The 19,558-nt window shown below is 39.2% G+C and overlaps 1 protein-coding gene across 3 annotated transcripts in view; it reads right to left on the minus strand.

Annotated features, from left to right (window-relative positions):
- Positions 1–19,558, minus strand: part of SPOP (speckle type BTB/POZ protein) — a 75,720-nt gene that overhangs the window by 43,808 nt on the left and 12,354 nt on the right. Inside the window, exon 2 of one of the 3 annotated variants that reach the window (XM_081582579.1) lies at positions 13,806–14,807. The exons of the other annotated variants lie outside the window; for them this stretch is intronic. The gene's annotated coding sequence lies outside the window, so the exon portion shown is untranslated. The remainder of the gene's footprint in view (positions 1–13,805; positions 14,808–19,558) is intronic. 3 annotated transcript variants of the gene reach the window in all.

The following is a 19,558-nucleotide window of genomic DNA, read 5'->3' on the forward strand; positions in this document are numbered from 1 at the left end:
GATCTCCTCGCAGTCCAAGGGACTCTCAAGAGTCTTCTCCAACACCAGCGTTCAAAAGGATCAGTTCTTCGGTGCTCAGCTTTTTTTATAGTCCAACTCTGACATCCATACATGACTGCTGGAAAAACCACAGCTTTGACTAGACAGACCTTTGTTGGCAAAGTAACGTCTCTGCTTTTTAATATGCTGTCTAGGTTGGTCATAGCTTTTCTTCCAAGGAGCAAGCGTCTTTTAATTTCATGACTGTAGTCACCATCTGCAGTGATTTTGGAGCCCTACAAGGGTCCTAATAGAAACTGGCCCATTATGTTAAATTCATCACCTACCCCTTACTCCAAACACACTGGCCTTCTTTCTATAAATAAGCCAAGCCTGTTTTCCATCTCAGGACCTTAGCACTCTCTTCCCTCAGCTTGGAAGACACTTCTAGATATTCATATTGCTTGCTTCTTGTTATTTACATTTAGCTCAACAGTCATCTCTTTTTAAAAAGGTGTTCAGTGACCACAATCAAAGTAGCAGCTCCATCCTTATTCGTCCATGGATTTGTTTTCTGTGAATTAATTCTCTACACTGTCTACAGTTTATATAGCCTGATCATCTTCTGAATGCACTTATAATACTGACATTCTGGTCCTGCAAATCTGAAACCAGAACCTAAACAGTGGGAGCTCTGGGAAGATAACACCCAGTTCAAAGTCAGAAGCAGTCCCCTTGTCTTTCTCTTGTTTGCATCCAAAAGAAACAATTAAACTTTCTTTTTCTTTTGGGTGTAAAAATGCTTAACAAATCCATCCTTGATCTTTGAAAATCATCTTATTGCATCCACTTAGGCTTCTCTTTTTAAAAATTATAATATCAAGCCTGGATTCTATCTTACCTAAAATAAATTACTAGTTTTTCTGACCACTAAGAAGGCTTCATAGTACACAGTTTATTTTCTATCAGTTAAGGAAAACAGCTGATCATAACAGGATTGACTGGGAGCTGAGATCTGTTTTTCCTGAGATGGGAAATTGGCTTACAAGTAGTAAAAGAAAAGGTACACATAAAAGCATTTTTGGAGATGTAGAAATAAATAATAACAAAAACTGTAACAAGTCCATTTTGGGTGATAGTAAAAAAACCAAGAAAACTTGCTAATACTACTTGATTCAAGAGAGCTCTTTGCTATCAGCCTGAATACTCTTTGAGGGAAAGGGACATGCACCCAGAGAATCCTATATTGTGCCTGGCACATAGAAGGTGCTTCATAGACATCTGCTGAATAAAGGAATTAGGAAAATATTCTAGAAATAGAAAAGGATGTAATGAATATCCAGTAAAATGATTGTTTTCCAGTCATACCTAATTCAACTGTTTAAATTAAGTCAACTGCCAGGCTACCCAATTCCACAGGTCAGTCTGCGTTTACAACACAACTCAAGTGGCTACAGAAACTGGATTCCTCCCCAAGGATGTGAGGTTACAAAGATAAATTTGCAACTCTTTGTCCCTGGCCCTCTATAACCTTTTCTTCCCTTCAATTCAACCAAAGCTTAACTGATTAAAACTGCACAGATATTTGACTCTGATCCTCAAGATGTAAAAAGACTCTTTGATTTCCTGAAAGCCCTTTCCTTTCAAACAACAAGTCATCTTACTGGCCGAATCAAATTATTATCAAATAGAGGTCCCATCTAGGAGAGATCTATGGATTATTTAACTTTTGGAAGACTGTTTTTCCCACCTGTACAACTAGTAAGAGTCACAGCAAAAACAGATTTTACTCGATGTCCAGCAACTACCCTTAGCATTAATAAATGTGTTTCCTGGAGAAGGAAATGGCAACCCTCTTCAGCATTCTTGCCTGGGGAATCCCATGGAGAGAAGAGCCTGGTGGGACACGACTTAGTGACAAAACATTGTTTGAATTTAGTGACAAAACAAAAAACCATTGCTTGAACCCTAAAGTCAACCAACCATAAAAAATATCATTGACTGCAGTTTGGATGTCCAGTCCCAAGCTAAACCACCAGTCTCAGCACTATCAGTTTCTTTGCTTGGTTTGAATTCAGAGAAAATGTTTCTGGCCCTGAAGAGCCAAGAAAAGACTCAACTTATAGTTAAAAGAAGAACTCATATTTTAAAGAACTGAGAATTCATCTTCAATACATAAAATTTCCTTCATTAAACAATTTCCCTATCATCTTTTTCAGTATACTTGATCTTTAAATAGTAAGCCACTTAGAAGACACAAAAACTATTTCTCCATCTATTCACTTCTGAAAATTAGGTGGAACAAAAACTCAGTAAAATTGTTTAAAAAATCTAGATAGTCAGCTAGTATTCAAATAAAAAAGAGAAGGTTTGAACTCATTTCAAATATTAAAAACTTACAGAACTCATAAATAAACTCTCTTTTAAGGATAAGTTACAAATGTAGGTAAGAGTTAACACTACCACTTCACCTTTATTGCCAGAGGTAGTTACATTAAGATCTGTCTTACAAAGGTCAACATTTTACTGTGTCTTTCAAAATCAATTCTTCACAATGAGAAATGGACATCAGTTAAATAAACTGTCAGAATAAGAACAGAACACATCAATATATTCATAAGCTCTTGAAGTCCTTGGGATCCGAATTCTAGTGTAGGCGTTGCTGATACATTCTTAAATCTAAGTTTTCTTATATTTAAATTGAGGGCAACTATCCAAGGCTCTCTAGCGTCCCTGCCAGAGTTTAAAGTTCTATGACCCTTTGGAAAAACTTAAAATTACATCTGCCTCTCTTCATATATGCTTTTTAAAAACTAAAAGCAACATGTATTCAGCATAAATAATTTGAAAGTTATAGGAAGCTAAAACTGAACAGTAAAAGTTACCTTCCAGACACCCAAATCCTCTTCCTAAGCCTAAAGACACCAATGTTTTCTTTTGGATCCACAGAAACAAGCAAAAAACACACAAAACCAAAAAAGAAAGCATGTGCCAGCAAACACACACACACACTCTCTCTCTCTCTCTCTCCTTGGAAGCACACATGTACCTTAATCTTTCTAAAGGTTGCAAAGAATCCCACGGTACCCTGATGTGTGGTTTCTGGGTTTTTGCTACTGCAATGTAGCACACAGGTGTATCTGAACATAAATGCAAGCAACCTCAAGTCAAAGCATTGTTTCTTTTGAGAGATAATGCCAAATTGCTCAACGAAATATTGTACCAGTATATACTCCCCACATGACTGACTGCTCAATTCTCCCTTATCTTTGAGTACAAGGAAGCACAAAGAGTAGGTGAGCAACTGGTACTGTAGATCTACGAATCACAAAGAGACCCAGTTCTATCTTAGATCAAGATGTGGATTTAATAGCATGTATGGTTAAATTCCTCCACATATAATCTAGCTACTTTCACCCAAAGATTGTTATCAGTAGTATACTGAGAATCAATTTAGTTCCTTATCATTTTGCACTGGCAAAGAATCCCTATTAATTCAGTTGTTTATCCCTAAATTAAATGGATAGTACATGATCTCAGAGTTGATAAAAGTGTTAACAGAGCACACAGAAGTAACTCTTAGTGTATTTTTTAAGTGTTTCTTTTTTAAATTATTAAATAATTGGTACAACGTCTAGCATGGAGTAGATACTCAATAAAGTATCTGTTAATTAAGTTAATGAGTGTCATTCACTTTGAAATTATCATCTTAGTTCAATAAGAAGTATTTACAAAGGACCATGTAAACATCCAATTTTCTGTTGATGGGCAGGGCTGTGTTCCCTCCCTATTGTTTGACCTGAGACCAAACTATGGTGGAGGTAATGAAAAAAGGTGACCTCCTTCAAAAGGTCCTGAGCACACACTGCCTCACTCAGTGCCCCCGATCCTGCAGCAGGCCACTGCCGACCCCCGCCTCCACCAGAGACTCCTGGACACTCACAGTAAAGTTTGAGTCAGTCTCTTCTGGGGTCACTGCTCCTTTCTCCTGGGTCCTGGTGCACACAAGGTTTTGTCTGTGCCCTCCAAGAGTCTGTTTGCCCGGTCCTGTGTAAGTTCTGTAATCAAAACCCACTGCCTCCAAAGTCAAATTCCCTGGAGATTCTCAGTCCCTTTGCCAGATCCCCAGGTTGGGAAATCTGTTTTGTGATCAAGAGCATCCGCAAGAAAAAGAAATGCAAAAAGGCAAAATGGTCATTTGAGGAGGCCTTAACAAATAACTGAGAAAAGAAGAGAAGCTAAAGGCAAAGGAGAAAAGGAAAGATAAAGCCATTTGAATGCAGAGTTCCAAAGAATAGCAAGGAGAGATAAGAAAGCCTTCCTCAGTGATCAGTGCAAAGAAATAGAGGAAAACAACACAATACGAAAGACTAGAGATCTCTTCAAGAAAATTAGAGATACCAAGGGAACATTTCATGCAAAGATGAGCACAATAAAGGACAGAAACGGTATGCACCTAACAGAAGCAGAAGATATTAAGAAGAGGTGGCAAGAACACACAGAAGAACTATACAAAAAAGATCTTCATGACCCAGATTATCACAATGGTGTGATCACTCACCTAGAGCCAGACATCCTGGAATGTGAAGTCAAGTGGGCCTTAGGAAGCATCACTACAAACAAAGCTAGTGGAGGTGATGGAATTCCAGTTGAGCTATTTCAAATCCTGAAATATGATGCTGTGAAAGTGCTGCACTCAATATGCCAGCAAATTTGGAAAACTCAGCAGTGGCCACAGGACTGGAAAAGGTCAGTTTCATTCCAATCCCAAAGAAAGGCAATGCCAAAGAATGTTCAAACTACTGCACAATTGCACTCTTCTCACATGCTAGTAAAGCAATGCTCAAAATTCTCCAAATCAGGCTTCAACAGTACGTGAACTGTGAATTTCCAGATGTTCAAGCTCGATTTAGACAAAGCAGAGGAACCAAATATCAAATTGCCAACATCCGTTCGATCACTGAAAAATCAAGAGAGTTCCAGGAAAACATCTACTTCTGCTTTATTGACTATGCCAAAGCCTTTGACTATGTGTATCACAACAAACTGTGGAATATTTCTTCAAGAGATGGTAATACCAGACCACCTTACCTGCCTCCTAACAGATCTGTATGCAGGGCAAGGAACAGTTAGAACAACAGACTGGTTCCAAATAGGGAAAGGACTACATCAAGGCTGTATATTGTCACCCTGCTTATTTAACTTATAGAGTACATCATGTGAAATGCCAGGCTGGATGAAGCACAAGCTGGAATCAAGATTGCTGGGAGAAGTATCAATAACCTCAGATATGCAGATGACACTACCTTTATGGCAGAAAGCAAAGAAGAACTAAAGAAACTCTTGATGAAAGTGAAAGAGGAGAGTGAAAAAGTTGGCTTAAAGCTCAACATTCAGAAAATTAAGATCAAGGCATCTGGTCCCATCACTTCATGGCAAATAGATGGGGAAACAGTGGAAACAACAGACTTTATTTTCTTGGGTTCCAAAATCACTGCAGATGGTGACTGCAGCCATGAAATTAAAAGATGCTTGCTCCTTGGAAGAAAAGCAATGACCAACCTAGACAGCATATTAAAATGCAGAGACATTACTTTGCCAACAAAGGTCCGTCCAGTCAAGGCTATGGTTTTTCCAGTAGTTATGTATGGATGTGAGAGTTGGACTATAAAGAAAGCTGAGTGCCGAAAAATTTATGCTTTTGAACTGTGGTGTTGGAGAAGACTCTTGAAAGTCCCTTGGACTGCAAGGAGATCAAACCAGTCAATCCTAAAGGAAATCAGTTCTAAATGTTCATTGGAAGGATTGATGCTGAAGCTCCAATACTTTGGCCACCTGATGCGAAGAACTGACTCACTGGAAAAGACCCTGATGCTAAGAAAGACTGGAAGGCAGAAGGGGATGAGAGAGGATGAGATGGTTGGATGGCATCACCGACTCAATGGACATGAGTCTGAGCAAGTTCCGGCAGTTGGTGATGGACAGGGAAGCCTGGTGTGCTGCAGTCCGTGGGGTTGCAGAGTCAGATACAACTGAGTGACTGAACTGAACTCATGTAAACATCAGGGAACTCCAGGAGGAACACATAAGTTTCTAAAAGAAGACATATAAGTTTACTTTTCTATAATGTACTATTTTAAATACTTATTACATCTGCAGTTGTAGTATGGTATCCCATAGGGGGAGGAACAACTTGGGTCTTTCACTGAAATGTGGAAAAGAAATTTTTTTTAATTTTAGAACCAGGGAAATGAGGTATATCTAATGCACTGTTTGTTTTCAGCATAAGCTCCCTCTAATTTTATAAGAAAAGTGGGAAAACAATTTAGGAACACCCACTATGAGATTACTCCCAATGTATTTTTTCCTTTCCTCACCCAAGTAAAACCACCACACCCAATATTAAATCTCGTAAGAAAACTGCCACCAGTTTCTTCTTTTATCAGGGGATCTCTAAAACATAAAAAAGCATCACAGTTTTAAGCATCAACAGGAAGCACTCAAATCAAAGCCAACCTTACATACACCTACACGTAAAACTCACTAAACATAGCAAGTCCCACACTAGGACCAGAAGCATCTTTCAAAATGAGAGAAGTCTTCTCAGCACTTGCTCTGACTACACCACAAATTATCAGTGGGGCCCAACTCCAGACTCTGGGTTCAGAGCAGATAATCTAGGTATCCAACAAGGCATCAATTGGGAAAGGAAGGAGCAGTTGAACTAAATGGGACATGAAGTCAAATATAAGGGTTACCTGGCAAGGATCCTGCCCATGATATTATCAAAAAAATCACGTGGGAAGTCCCCAAATTCCATCACTAACAACAACAATAAAAAAAAACCCCTTACCTGTAGGCCCTTTAAGATTGCTTGCAGCTGAAAAAAAAATTAGTCTTCCAGGTGCTAGGAAAGTCTGCCTATTGGAGTTCAATGTCCCATTTACGAGAATGAACTCCACGAATTAGTAGATACAAATTTTAGGTTTAACAGTTTTCAAATAAAAATTATAAACCACAGAAAAAACAAATATTACAATCACATAATCAAAGAGGCAGGTCTCAGGTGGAGATGAAATTACACCCTTCAATACAATCTACTGTTTCCAAGACACTTAAGAATCTGTTTCTTGGACTTGAGATTGGTATTAAGTGGCAATGGATCAAGAAGAGAAAATGACTACTTGAAACTAAACCAAAAATCAAACCCAAAGACACTCAATTTAACACTGAGCGTTCACATACTGTCAAGACAAACTAAAGCAGTCATTAGTTGGGTTGCTATGTTAAATGGCAAACTATGACATAAAAGAAAATAATGGCTCAAAATTGGCTGTAGACAATCTGACAACCAAAGTGCATATTTATTGGTTATTGTCCATACTTGCCAGAAAAGTTTATCCAATCAGATAATGTAATGCAAATTACTTCCAAAAGTAAGTAGTAATTTATTTCTTTCCTCACTGTATAAGTTTTTAACGAGCATGCAGTCCATATAAGGCAACATTGTCAAGGCACAGTCCAATGGAGAAAGGGAGGTGTCTGAGTTTTCCATTGCTGCACAACAAGTTATTAAAAATTGAAACTACATGTTCAACGTCTTTAGGACTTCCACATAATTTATAATCAACCCAATTACTCCTATAAATATCTCACTGTCTATAAACTTTGACTTTCCCAACTGACGTTACTTTAGCTAATTCAAAACATTTTTATGAGAGGGGCCTAGCAAAGAGTTGGGATCCACAGGGTCGCAAAGAGTCGGATACAACTTAGTGACTAAACGACAACAACAAATCCTCATTCTTTATTCTAGAATGAAATTATAACCTTAACTCAATTCCTACCATACCTGAAAGGAAAGAAAAATATACAAAAACAAATTTTTAAAAATACTGTAGATATCTATAGTGAAAAATCATTCACAATTTTTTGGTGGAGAAAATGGCTGGGTAAGTTCAATCTGTAGACTCTTTAGATCCTTTCTTGCCTTCTGTATTCAAGGAGCAATAAACAATGCAGGAGAAGGATGGATACATTTAAATATACTCATTTTCTTATTTGTCAGCTAGGTCAAAGAATTGGTGAGAAAGATTATAGAAATCTGTTAATATGAGATTCTGGCATTATGAAAAGTTCTCAACAGATTCCATTAAAAGGACACAAGAGAAAAGTATCCACAGAACTTTGGAATAAACTCTGGATGCATTTACTTATTTAGCAATTTTTAATACAATAAAATTTACCCTTTTGTGTACAAAATTTTTGACAAAATTGATATGTAACCACCACCACAATCAAAATACAACAGTTTTGTGTGCATTTTAACATAACCACAAATAAGAGTTACTAAAGCACTTACTTCAAAAGACAAGGTTTCTACAAGTCAAAAGCAGACAAAAAAGGAACTAAAAATTTAAACAAGGATTTACTGAAAACAGAATAATGGCCCCTCTTTTTTTTTTTTGCCCTTGCCTTCTAGACAATCAAAATCACTACAATCACCCCCATTTCATTAATTTCTATGGCTTTATAGTTACCACAGACTCTCCTGCCTAGCTCTTCTGCAATGCAAACCAACTTCCTGCCATGAGACATCACATGGCTACCTGGTTGCCCTCTCAAACTAAGTCAGTCCAAAATGGAGGTCCATCCTTCCTCAAAATATCTGTCTTCCAGTGATCCTACCATTCATCTAAGCACTCAAGCTATAAACACTAGACTAGCTTCAACTTGCTACTCTCCCTCACTTCCCCACCTCCCCCTCAATTTAGTTAATCATGTCTTATCAATTTTACCTCAGAAATACATCCCAAACTTGTCTGTTTCTCTTGATCTCCAGGAACAACAACCAGTTGAATTAATTCAGAACATTAGTATACTGCAATACTACCTTAATTGCAAGATTTTCTTATTTCATTCCTGCTGAGTAAGCTGTTTTGACCACATCGTCTCTTCATTAAGGTTTCCTCTATCTAGAATGCCTTTCTTTCTTCTTTGGAGAGGTAAACAGCTACTCTAATCTTTCCAAGTAGAATTAAATGCTTCCTTCCTCTTCACTTTTAAAGTGTAGATCTCTTGCTATTATATGTCTTTCCCACTAGACTGAGTGTCCCAGGAGGGCACTTAACTATATTATATTCATCTTAGTAAGCCAGGTGTCTTGGCAGTGCCCAGCTAATAGTAGGTGCTTAGTAAATGTTGAAAAAGGAATGAGTGAATAGATCATGATCCAGATACAATGGCTTCAAGGATTTTTACTTCTCTTTGCTAAGATTCATGCTTACCAAGTTATCTTTTGCTTAGAACAACACAGTAGTTACTAGTTATATGATCTCAGGCAAGTTACTAAAAAAAGCCTCTCTATACCTCAGACTCCTCACCTGTAAAATACAGATAAGAATACCTCCCTCAAAGGTTACTGTGAAAATTAAATGAGCTAAATACAAGTAAACCGGGCTTCCTCAGTGGCTCAACAGTAAAGAATCCACCTGCAAAGCAGAAGACTTGGTTTTGATCCCTGGGTTGGGAAGAGCCCCTGGATAAGGAAATGGCAACCCACTCCAGTATTCTTGTCTGGGAAATCCCATGGACAGAGTAGCCCAGCGGGCTACAGTCCATGGGGTCGCAAAAGAATCGAACACGACTTAGCAACTAAACAACAAGTAAAATGCTTAAAACAGAAGCTGACACATATTAAGTGCACAGTAAACATTAGCTATTTTTACTATTTTTAAAAATACTGTGACATGAGGAGGGGAAAGAACTGAGCAGACACACGTTTTCTAGGTCACGGTAAGGACTGCCCCTCAACGCACCTGAACAAAACCTTCACCATGTACCCTAATAAAATGGCATTCTGGGGCCTTCCCAGGTGGTCCAGCAGTTAAGAATCCGCCTGCGAGTACAGGGGACATAGGTTCAATCCCTGATTTGGGAAGATTCCACATGCTGCAGGGCAAATAAGACCATGTACCCTAACTACTGAAGCCTAGCGCCTAAAGCCTGGGATCTGCAACAAAAGTAGCCACTGCAATGAGAAACCCACACACCACAACTAGAAAGTAACCCTAGTTCACCACAACTAGAGAAAGCCTCTGTGTAACAATGAAGACACAGAGCAGCCATAAATAAATAAATACATCAGCTCAGTTCAGTTCAGGCACTCAGTCGTGTTCGACTCTTTGCGACCCCATGGACTACTAATGCCAGGCCTCCCTGTCCATCACAACTCCTGGAGTTTACTCAAACCGATGTCCATTGAGTCGGTGATGCCATCCAACCATCTCATCCTCTGTTGTTCCCTTCTTCTCCTGCCCTCAATCTTTCCCAGCATCAGGGTCTTTTCAAATGAGTCAGCTCTTCGCATCAAGTGGCCAAAGGATTGGAGTTTCAGCTTCAACATCAGTCCTTCCAATGAACACCCAGGACTGATTTCCTTTAGGATGGACTGGTTGGATCTCCTTGCATTCCAAGGGACTCTCAAGAGTCTTCTCCAACACCACAGTTCAAAAGCATCTATTCTTCGGTGCTCAGCTTTCTTTATAGTCCAACTCTCACATCCATACATGACTGCTGGAAAAACCATAGCTTTGACTAGATGGATCTTTGTTGGCAAAGTAATGTCTCTGCTTTTTAATATGCTGTCTAGGCTGGAAATAGCTCTTCTTCCAAGGAGCAAGCATCTTTTAATTTCATGGCTGCACTCACCATCTGCAGTGATTTTGGAGCCCAAGAAAATAAAGTCTGACACTGTTTCCCCATCTGTTTGCCATGAAGTGATGGGACCGGATGCCTTGATCTTAATTTTCTGAATGTTGAGCTTTAAGCCAACTTTTTCACTCTCCACTTTCACTTTCATCAAGAGGCTCTCTAGTTCTTCACTTTCTGCCATAAGGGTGGTGTCATCTGCATATCTGAGGTTATCAATATTTCTCCCAGCAATCTTGATTCCAGCTTGTGCTTCATCCAGCCCAGCGTTTCTCATGATGTTCTCTGCATATAAGTTAAATAAGCAGGGTGACAATATATAGCCTTGACATAGTCCTTTCCCTATTTGGAACCAGTCTGTTGTTCCATGTCCAGTTCTAACTGTTGCTTCCTGACCCGCAGACAGATTTCTCAAGAGGCAGGTCAGGTGGTCTGGTATTCCCATCTCTTGAAGACTTTTCCACAGTTTGTTGTGGTCCACACAATCAAAGGCTTTGGCATAGTCAATAAAGCAGAAATAGATGTTTTTCTGGAACTCTCTTGCTTTTTCAATGATCCAACGGATGTTGGCAATTTGATCTCTGGTTCCTCTGCCTTTTCTAAATCCAGCTTGAACATCTGGAAGTTCACAGTTCACGTATTGTTGAAGCCTGTCTTGGAAAATCTTGAGCATTACTTTACTAGCGTGTGAGATAAGTGCAATTGTGCAGTAGTTTGAACATTCTTTGGCATTGCCTTTCTTTGGGATTGGAATGAAACTGAACTTTTCCAGTCCTGTGGCCACTGCTGAGTTTTCCAAATTTGCTGGCATATTGAGCGCAGCACTTTCACAGCATCATCTTTTAGGATTTGAAATAGCTCAACTGGAATTCCATTACCTCCACTAGCTTTGTTCATAGTGATGGTTCCTAAGGCCCGCTTGACTTAGCATTCCAGGATGTCTGGCTCTAGGTGAGTGATCACACCATCGTGATTATCTGGGTTATGAATATCTTTTTTGTACAGTTCTTCCATGTATTCTTGCCACCTCTTCTTAGTATCTTCTGCTTCTGTTAGGTCCTACAATTTCTGTCCTTTATTGAGCCCATCTTTGCATGAAATGTTCCCTTGGTATCTCTAATTTTCTTGAAGAGATCTCTACTCTTTCCCATTCTATTGTCTTCATCTATTTCTTTGCACTGATTACTGAGGAAGGCTTTCTTACCTCTCCTTGCTATTCTTTGGAACTCTAAATACATAATTTAAAAAAAAGGCATTCTGGTTTATCCCTCAGCCCAATGTGAGCTGGGCTAGCCACTTTTCTCCCAGACGAATCAACTTTGGAGCACCGAAAAGACAAGTGTACTTGAAATACTAAGGAATGGATCCTAAATCTTGAAAACCCCACCAAGTTAACAGCATCCTGATAAGGCTTGTCAAAAGAGCTAGATAATCAAACATATAACCTTGGTTCCATCTAAAAGGCAACACTGGTCGAAAATGATTCAGTGAAAAGAATGTCATGCTATGCAGCAGATACTTAAAGTATACCACAAATTAGTTTTAACATGATTGTATACTTTAAAGAGAAAATCTTACCTTTAAGAAGCACTAGTCAGGGGCTTCCCTGGTGGTCTAGTGGTTAAGAATCCACCTTGCAACACTGGGACATCAGTTTGACCCCTGGTCCAGGAAGATCCCACATGCTGCAGGGCAACTAGGCCCCTATGCCACAATGACTGAGCCTGTGCTCTGGAGCCCATATGCAGCAACTACTGAAGCCCTAAGCACCCTAGAGCCTGTAATCCGCAACCAAAGAAGCCACCACAATGAGAAGCCCACACGAAGAGTAGTCCCGGCTCTTTGAAATGACAGAAAGTCTGCACACAGCAACAAACACCCAGTGCAGCCAAAAAATTAAATAAAATTTTTTTATAACTACTAGTCAGTTCTCAATTATCTACACTAAAGGAGGTGAAAAGTGGTGTAAATAAGTCAAAACAGACAGTAAAAGAAGAAATCTTTAACATTTCACTTTGGAATGTATCATGTAATTTTTCGTATAGATTTATAACCAAAATTGCATATGGACTGAACTAATACTAAAGTGTATTTACACAGCTTGGCCATATATTAAAGACATCATGGGAGGGAATTCAGAATAAAAGAAGAAAGCCAGCATGAGATAAATTTCTATAGATAATTTACATGAGGATAACTTAAAACTATTATTATGTAATAGTTCCTCTCAACCTCACAGCATGCTCTTGAGGCTCAATCTTAGCCCATAGATTCTTTCAAATGAAAATCTGTCCCTGTCATTTAGAAATACAAGGTGAGAACAACTTCAAACGTGAATGAATCTAGACCTGGGGAGCCATGAGACAATCATGCAACTGAGGGGTTTTGCTCCCACAGATATGTAGGTGCATTATTGTGCCTACGGAGGTGGAAGTGGGTATCAACCTAACTGCAGGGCAATTTATTTCACATAATCAAGGTATTCTTGAAAGTTTATGTAATAATTTCAAGTGCCAGAAAAGACTTGGCAGCAATCACCCTGTTTAAACCCTTTGATTTTACAGAAGAAACTGAAATACACAAAAGCTGCAACATGTCTGCCAAGCTATATAATAAAGTGAATATTTAAAATATCACTTTTTTATTGAGATATAACATATAACACTGTTAGTTTTAGCTGCACAACATAATGATTGGATATACACATATATAGCAAAATGATCACCAGAATAATTTTAGTTAATATCTATCATCACAGAGTCACAAAAAAAAACTGCACGTGGTAAGAACTTTTAAGATCTACAGGAAGTTCATTATTTAAATAACTCACTTATATAAATAAATAACCTATATTTCTTGAAAAAAGAGACTTTATTTTGCTTAAATTGGATCACATTAGTTGCTTTATCTTAAAGTTCCCTACTGTACAACTTCAGATCTACCAAAAATAAAAGCAGTCCTCTGGAATACGTTACTCCCAAAAAGCCTCTCCATTCACCACAGCAGGAACCCTCCTTTCCGATTAGCCTAACCACCTACTCTAGCCTATTTGTCAGCTCATACATGCGTTCCTCAAATTTGTTATTCCATTCTGAAGGCTAGGAACGTTCTCCTACCTTGTATGTGAATACCACTCTTCTGGATCCAGGTCTGACTTCACCTTGCCTTGAAGTGCTTCCTAATCACCTCAGTTCACTCTGAATTCCCATCATATTTATTGTCATTTTCTTGGCAGTTAACAGATGTTACTTAGAATCCCATCAGTTCAGTTCAGTTCAGTCGCTCAGTCGTGTCCGACTCTTTGTGACCCCATGAACCGCAGCACGCCAGGCCTCCCCGTCCATCACCAACTCCAGGAGTCCACCCAAACCCATGTCCATTGAGTTGATGATGCCATCCAACCATCTCATCCTCTGTCATTCCCTTCTCCTCCTGCCCTCAATCTTTCCCAGCATCAGGGTCTTTTCAAATGAGTCAGCTCTTCACATCAAGTGGCCAAAGGACTGGAGTTTCAGCGTCAATATCAGTCCTTCCAATAAACACCCAGGACTGATCTCCTTTAGGATGGACTGGTTGGATCTCCTTGCATTCCAAGGGACTCTCAAGAGTCTTCTCCAACACCACAGTTCAAAAGGATCAATTCTTCAATGCTCAGCTTTCTTTATAGTCCAACTCTCACATCCGTACATGACTACTGGAAAAACCATAGCCTTGACTAGACGGACCTTTGTTGACAAAGTAATGTCTATGCTTTTTAATATCCTGTCTAGGTTGGTCATAACTTTCCTTCCAAGGAGTAAGTGTCTTTTAATTTCATGGCTGCAATTACCATCTGCAGTGATTTTGGAGCCCCCAAAAATAAAGTCAGCCACTGTTTCCCCGTCTATTTGCCATGAAGTGATGGGACCAGATGCCATGACCTTAGTTTTCTGAATGTTGAGCTTTAAGCCAACGTTTTCATTCTCCTCTTTCACTTTCATCAAGAGGCTCTTTAGTTCTTCTTCACTTTCTGCCCGTAAGAGTGGTGGCATCTGCATATCTGAGGTTATTGATATTTCTCCCAGCAATCTTGATTCCAGCTTGTGCTTCCTCCAGCCCAGTGTTTCTCATGATGTACTCTGCATATAAGTTAAATAAGCAGGGTGACAATATACAGCCTTGACATAGTCCTTTCCCTATTTGGAACCAGTCTGTTGTTCCATGTGCAGTTCTAACTGTTGCTTCCTGACCTGCAGACAGGTTTTTCAAAAGCCTGATCATTACTATAGGATGCCCAGAACTGTAACTGTTCTTTGTATGTGTTTTTCCCTACCCTCAATTATCTTTTGGTAGGTGTTGCGAGAACTTGGAACATAAAAACCAAAACAAAATCAGTTGGCAAAAAGATAAAATCTATTTTTCCCCCTTTTCTAAAATGTCCTTTAATGCTGTTTATTTTTTCAACCATAAACACACTAAAAGAATAATTAGGGAAAATGGAATACTATATAACCTTCAACACAGCAATTCCATTTCCACTTTAAGAGTCCATCCTAAGGAATCAATCTGATCAGTGTATAAAGATTCACCACAGCATAATTTATAAGAAAAATTGGAGAAAAAAGAAGTTCATTAGTAGGGAATTCACCACATAAAATATGATGCACCCATACAACATTATTTTTATGTAGTTACTTTAAAAGCTTATTTCTAATGACATGAAAATTTTAAAGTTTTTCCTATTTTTCTCTCCACGATTTAATAATCAGAAAAAAGCAAATCTTCTCACTCTGAAAAAAATAGAGGGTAGATTTGAAATAACATACAAGTCTTTATCACTTGAGAAGTAAAACACTCGCTTAGGAAGAGAAATAGTCCCTAACAATGTATCAAAGTCAACATAATTATTTTCATAATTAACATGTTGTTTCTTCATGCTAGAAGTTTCTGAAATAATTGCCCACAACTTTCTCTGAAGGAAGTGTTCACCTATTCAGAGGCCATCTCTGTAAGTGGTGACAGGACAGCCATGAGTCATCAAGTCAACAACGACCATCACTATCATCCCATCATCAGACCAAGGAGGCAGAGGGGAAATCCACTTATTCAGCACCTCTGATCAACAGATTTGTATACTGAAGTACACGAAGACCAAGACGGTACTCAGTTGTCTTTTGTTGACTGGACTTCAACTTCAATGGCTCCCGCAGCCATTCCATTGCAGGTCCTTTCACACTCTCATACATTAGCAAGGATCACTTGGAAATGTTTCTACTTTCCAGATGCTAACTTCTGAATTTTTCTCTCTGAACTTCTATTCCATTTACCAAAAGGAAGGGAAGACTCATGATGAGAAAACAAGTACAAAAGCCCTGAAGGAGGATCTAGCTGGGCATATTGGAGGAGCAGAAGGAAAGCCTGTGCAGCCTGAACACGGTGCACAAAGGAAAACGTCACAAAAAGATAGACAGGGACCACATCACAGAGGGCCTAGCAGGTCATGATAAAGACTTTGGATGTTGCATTTTCAAAATTTTTTACACTCCCATGGTGAACTAATCTTATGTAAATAAAACACAGGTCTATGTTGCAAAGCTCACCTGCTCTTCCAACAGATTAAACTGCCTGCCTGCTAAGCAGCCTCTCTTAAATGTCAATACATGCAAAGCCAAACGCTTTATTTATATCTGCTACCAGACTGGGCTTCCCAGGTGGCTCAGTGGTAAAGAATCTGTCTGCCAAGCAAGAGCCATGGGTTCGATCCCTGGGTCAGGAAGATCCCCTGGAGAAGGAAACAACAACCTGCTCCAGTATTCTTGCCTAGAAAATCCCATGGACAGAGGATCCTGGTGGGCTACACAACTTAGTGACTAGGCAACAACAACAGACCATTACCCAGGCTTGCCATCTCAAAGCTATCTTTCATTCCTTGCCTACTGTCCATCCTCACTACCTAGGGGCTTTACAGGTTTCCAAATCTCCAACCTACTCTTTCTTTTCTAGTCCCAATGCCACCATCCTAGCTCACACTAGCACCATTTCTTGTTCAGATTACTGGAACAGGCTAACCACTGTCCAGACTTTCAGTTCCTTCCACATCACATGTATCCTATATGATGTCATTTGGATACTTTTCAGACCATCAGCAAGCAGGTTATACACAAATTTAATAACTGAAATCCTGACTTTACTTCAAGCTCCACTCACATTTCTGCCTACTTAATATATTTATACTCAGCCTCATTCACATCTCATATTTTAACAGGTCTAAAACTGAAGATCCTGACTTCTGATCTTCCCTCTAAACCTTCACCTGCTCCTCCCATTCCTATCCCCTGCTTCCATCTCAGTAAGCGGTACCTCTACCCACCCATATATTTGAGACAAAAACCTGGAAATCATCCTTGACACTTTCTTCTCCCAAACCCCCACATTCACTCTAAAATTTGACAGATTCTCTGACATACTTCTCAAATATTTCTCTCCATCACCTCTGCCACTGAGTTCTACCTGCAAAGATTCTTATTTAGGTGTTATAAGGTGCAGCCCAGGCTTCAGGAACTTCAAAAGTTCCCCAGGTGATTCTAACATGCAGCTAAGGACTTATCCACTGTTCTACAGGTCCCAGACTCCTACTAACCTCTCCAAGCTTATTTCTACCACTTCCTCCCTTGTTCACCTAACTCCAGCCACCCTGGCCTCCTTGTTTGTTTCTTGCACATGCCAGGCACATATATTCCTCCTGGCTTTTGCCCTTGCTACTCCCTCTGCCTGGAGTTTCTGGTTTACTCCTCCCCTTTCTACTTCTACAGATATTACTCAAATATTACCTTTGCAGTGATTTAATGAGACATTCCCTGGCCATTCTATCTAAACTTGCAATACCCAACTCCATCCAAACACTCAGTGTCTCTTTCTTTGGCTTTACTTTTCTTCTTGGAACTTACCACCTTCTAACATAACCATATATTTTATTTATCTTGTTTACTGCCTGAATATGCCCTTCACGAGAGCAGAGATTTTTATCTGTTTTGTTCCTTCACTATATCTCCAGCACCTAGAACATCATCTGGCACAAGGCAAGTACTCCATTAAAAATTTAACTCCTCAGCAAGGCCTTCCCAGATTTCTCAATTAAACTTAATTTCCCCATTTACCCCCCCCATAGTAATTTGTTCCCTTCCTTCATAACATTTACAGTAATTTGTAATTATATTTTATTTGTTGAAGTTCCTTTCCTGAGTGGAAATTCTCAAATATGGATTTTCAGTTTGGTTCACCATTATGTAAAGCATTCCTCATGCTTAAGTGGCACAGAGCAACTATTTAAACTTTTTTTTGATGAATGAACTAATAAATGATTGAGGCCAAATAAATCTTCTGAAAGCACACTCTGATCATATTATTTTTTCAAAAAATTTCAAAGTCTCTCCATCACTTACCACTTTAAACCCTAACTGCCTGGTCTTGGTAGAAGACCTCTCATATTCTGAGCCAATTTACTTTCCTTTCTTATCTCTTATTTTCCCATGTGTCTTTTCCTTCAGCTACACTACCCTGCTCATTATTTCCAGTACACACCCTATACTAACAATGCATTTCCCCACCTCCACATTTTTGCTCTTGACATTCCTTCTGCCTGAACTAACTTTTTATTTCTGCTTATCAAAATTCCAGCCTTTAAAATACCTACCCTTCAAAGCCCAGTTCAAATGAAACCTTTACAAAGACAGTCTTTCCACCCTTACTTTCCCAACTGAATGGTGTCTTCCTTTTGTTTTTTTTGGCTGCACCACGCAGCATGGGAGACCGTAATTTCCTGGCCATGGATCAAACCAGTGCCCCTGTAGTGGAAGCACTAAGTCTTAACCACTGGACAGCCAGGAAGTCCCTCTTTCTCTTCTAAACACCAAAATACTGGGTTGGCCAAAAAGGTCACTCAGGTTTTTCCATAACATCTTACAGAAAAACTTGAACGACTTTATATAATACCACAACCCAATATATAATACTGGTTTAATCCCCACTCATTTGAGAACATACCTTTTGCCATATCTTTTGTTTTTAGTCACTCAATAGGCATCTGTTGAAGTCAGTTAACACCACCAGTCCTGTCTCTGTCATAAAACATATTTAAATTTGGGGGGAGGGGTGTTTTCTTTCACAAGACTCTTAAATGACCAAAAGATTTAAAGCTGCAATAGCAGATTCCTAGCCTTAACCTTCCCTTCTATGTCTTTTCTGAAAAGGCAAGATCTTCCCAAAAGCAACTTTTACAGCTCAGATTTTTTTTTAATTTTTATTTAAATTTATTTCTAATTGAAGGATAACTGCTTTACAATATTGTGTTGGTTTCTGTCACATATCAACACAAATCAGCCACAGGGTATACGGATGCCCCCTCCCTCTTAAACTTCCCTCCCACCCCACCCTACCCCTCTAGGTTGTCACAGAGCCCCAGATTTGGCAGCTCAGATTTTTTAATGTATTCAACTGCTTGAAAAAAAAAGTGTTAAGCTACACGTGCTACTATGTGACTAAACTCCATAAAGTGAAAAACTGAAAGTGAAAGTCAATCAGTTGTGTCTGACTCTTTGAGACCCCAAGGACTATACTGTCCATGGAATTCCCCAGGCCAGGATACTGGAGTGGGTAGCCTTTCCTTTCTCCAGGGGATCTCCCCAACCCAGGGATAGAACCCAGGGCTCCCAAATTGCAGGCGGATTCTTCACCAGCTGAGCCACAAGGGAAACTCTGTAAGCCATATTAAAATGGGTTACCCTATGATTATGACATGTTTGAGGGACTAGCTGAATATCTGAATGCCTTAAATTCTGCTGTTTGACAACAGTAATTACTAGGAAACTATTTCTGTTCAACAAAAAATCTG

Source organism: Giraffa tippelskirchi, chromosome 3 (assembly GCF_054371585.1).
Source record: "Giraffa tippelskirchi isolate mGirTip1 chromosome 3, T2T-mGirTip1v1.2.pri, whole genome shotgun sequence".
Taxonomy (NCBI): Eukaryota; Metazoa; Chordata; class Mammalia; order Artiodactyla; family Giraffidae; genus Giraffa; species Giraffa tippelskirchi.